Here is a 3,476-nt window from a genome sequence, read left to right on the forward strand (position 1 = left end):
CCGGTGGCTCTCGGGAAGGCCGGGCCCAAAACCGGCTCTGGGCCGCCAGGGAGCTGAGAGGTGCTGGTTTGGGGGGAGGAACATCGTGTCCTGCTGCCCTGGTAAAAATCGCAGAATCCCAGGGGTTGGAAGGGACCTCGGAAGATCCCCCAGGCCAACCCCCCTGCCAGAGCAGGGTCACCCAGAGCACATCGCACAGGAACGTGTCCAGGACTCCACAGCTTCTCTGGGCAGCCTGTTTTTCAGGGCTTTGTCACTCTCACAGGAAATAAGCTCTTCCTGATACTCACATGGAACCTCCTGTGTTCCAGTTTGCACCCATTGCTCCTTGTCCTACCACTGGACATCACTGGAAAAAGCTTAACTCCATCTTCCTGACACCCGCCCTTGACATACTGGTAAACATGGATGAGGTCACCCCTCAGTCTCCTCCATGCTAAAGAGACCCAGCTCCCTCAGCCTTTCCAGCATCCCGGCTGCTAAACTGCTGCAAGCCTCATCTGCACAGTGTCCTTCTCTTCCTGCCACCAAGTGCTTCATGCCACGTACTAGACACGGCCCAGAAAGGCAGAATGACGAGCAGGCACACAGGGACTCAGTGAAGGGAGAAGTCTGTCAGTGCAATGTTATTCATATTTTGCATATCTGTTTGAAAGTATATTTAAAAATCGAACATATCTTAAGCCATCAGTCCCTTCATAAAATGCTGCAATTAACCCTTTGTTCTGAATGTAGACAGTAGGACAAATCTGTTTTTATGTTGCCTTAAAACCAGGACTTAAGTGCCTTTGAATGACTTGAGGAATGAGCGAACACACCTGCTGGCATCTTCTGGAGTATGCAGAGACAAGGCCTGGGCAAACAAAACTCTGAGGTAAAAAAAGGTGAAGTACAGAGATTTTAACAGACCAAGGTAAAGGTATGCATGAGAAAAAGGGATTGCCAAAAGCTGAATTTCACAATGTTTGGGGGACAAAGGTTCTTGGGAATGAACATGGTCAGTTGTATAAGACCAACCGTCACCCAAGATGAGGAGCTCACATCAGATGAAGACCTTGATCCAGGTTCTCTATGCAGCGTTTCTAGTGGAGAGCAGAGGCTGCCTCCCTCCTGAGACACAGCACAGCAATCAATACCAGGGAGTTCGTAACTTCAGTTAAATGACTCACTGTTTTGAGAACACCAGGATGTTCAATGGAAAACTGAGCCACAAGAATAAGAAAGACCTTTTTAAAGAGCTTATATTCGCAGAGTCACAGAATCATTTGGGTTGGAAAAGACATTTAAGATCATTGAGTCCAACCATTAACCTAAATACAGAATCTGGTGCTAAGCCATACTCCTTAACATCTATATGTTGAACACCTCCAGGGATGGTGATTCAGCCACCTCCCTGGGCAGCCCATTCCCACATTTAATTAACCTTTCAGTGAAGAAGTTTCATATAATATCTAATCTAAGCCTCCCCTGGCACAACTTGAGACCATTTCCTGTCGTCCTGTTGCTTGTTACTTGGGAGAAGAGACCAACTCCCACTCCAACCTCCTTTCAGGTGGTTGTAGAGAGCAGTAAGGTCTCCCCTCAGCCTTCTTTTCGCCATATGGAACTACCTGAGTTCCCTGAGATGCTCTTTGCTCTCCTCTGGACTCGCACCAGCATCTCAATGTCCTTCTTGTAGTGCAGGGCCCAGAACTGGACACAGTACCTGAGGTGCAGCCTCAGCAGTGCCAAGTACAGGTGGACAATCACTTCCCTAGTCCTGCTGGACACATTATTTCTTATACAAGCCAGGATGCCCTTGGCTGTCTTGGCCACCTGGGTACATTACTGGCTCATATTCAACCAGTCAATCAACACCCCCAACTTCCTTCATATGCAGAAAGTTATCTGTACCTGCTTCCATCTCAGAGCACTTTTCATACAATGTTCAACACTGAAACATACATTCAAAAATGGCACCAGGTTTTTATGTTCAATCTTACATTCTGTTAGAAACAGCTGGAGAAAAAAAACAACCACTTTGTATTTGGAAAACAGGCAAACAGCAACAAAAACGTTATCATCAAGCCATCAAGGTAATCTGGAAGGTTGTTTTGGAGCCATTGATATGGTCATGAAAATCAACTGGTAAAAGTGCAAAGATGAACGCCTTTAAGGACAGGTGAAAAAGTGACTTTGTCAGGCCTTTGTGTTGGTTGGATTGTTTGCTTACGTGTCAGCCCTGGCAGGACAGCCAGCTCCAGGCACCACAGTTCACACAAAAATAAAATAAAGAAATGGCTAAAAGTGTTCCATATGATTCAGCATGTCCCTGGTACATCTTCTGGATACTGGCAGCCTAGAAACAAGCTTCACAACAGACAGACACCAACAAGCAAGTTCCAGCTCACAGAACTGCTGCAGATTCTTAGAAATCAGGTGCAGGGGGAAATACTGTCTCAAGGCAGACATGCCAGTATGACAAAATTAGTACGGAGCTTCTCATTCCCCTGATGCCTTCAGTAGGGACACCCCTGAGAGAGAAAATGTTTCAGAGGATCTGGTAACTAACTAGCTCCTGGTAGGAATCACTCACAGATGAAAATGCAAGGGTGGCCCCGGGGGGCCCAGCTCCCAGCAGGCAGTAGGAATTTGCCATGGTGATGACTTTGTACCCAGCCGCTCCCATTTCAGCCAGCAACCTGTTTAATATTAACCTCTACTTCTGAGGCCCGGAGGGGGAAGAAGCAGCAGCAAGTTGTTTGGGTCTCTGCAGGCAGACAGGACTGGAAAGTCAGCTAACAGCTGCAGCAGCAGAGGAGCAAGTTACACTCGGCTAGCACTTCTTCCTACAAAAACTGACTCCAGCAGTTCTCCAGGGCTTTCTCTTCTCCCAGTCACCTATGCACTGTGACCGTGTCACCCTAGCCCCTATACCATCATCAACCATATACCCCATTTCAGAAGTGTGCCAGGAGCCCCGTGGCCAGCCCGTCTCTCAGAGATTACTCGGTATCAAACTGGCACATTCTCTTGCTGGTTTAGCAAGTCTCAGTGGCTTTTCTGATAGAGCAAAAGATGGGGTTCACTCTTGAAAAGTGCTCATATAAGCTCTTATTTTCATTGTAATAAACCCAGAAGCCGAGTCCAAAACATGGGATGTGCACGAGACTGCAGGAGTGCCCTCAGAGAGTTCTTGAGAGCTTTGTCTCAGAGACCTACAGGATTGTATTGGAAAGCTGAGCTAGAAATCCAACCAGCTTGTTTTCCACTTGGTTTGAGGAGAAAAAGCAAGGAACATGTCTTATCCCTGACTTAGCTGATACAGCAGACTGAGCTGGGTGCCCACTGCGTAAGATCATCTTGAGATTATCTCAATCTTTAGAGCTGGAAACTGAATGACCAGCTTGATTGCTGAATCATCTTGTCCTTTGTCCTATAGCATGCCAAAAATACGTTAGCCAAGTTCTTACAGTATTGCACTCTTTCCAAAAAGA

This window comes from Chaetura pelagica, unplaced genomic scaffold (genome assembly GCF_000747805.2).
Source record: "Chaetura pelagica isolate M959 unplaced genomic scaffold, ChaPel_1.0 scaffold79, whole genome shotgun sequence".
Lineage (NCBI taxonomy): Eukaryota > Metazoa > Chordata > Aves > Apodiformes > Apodidae > Chaetura > Chaetura pelagica.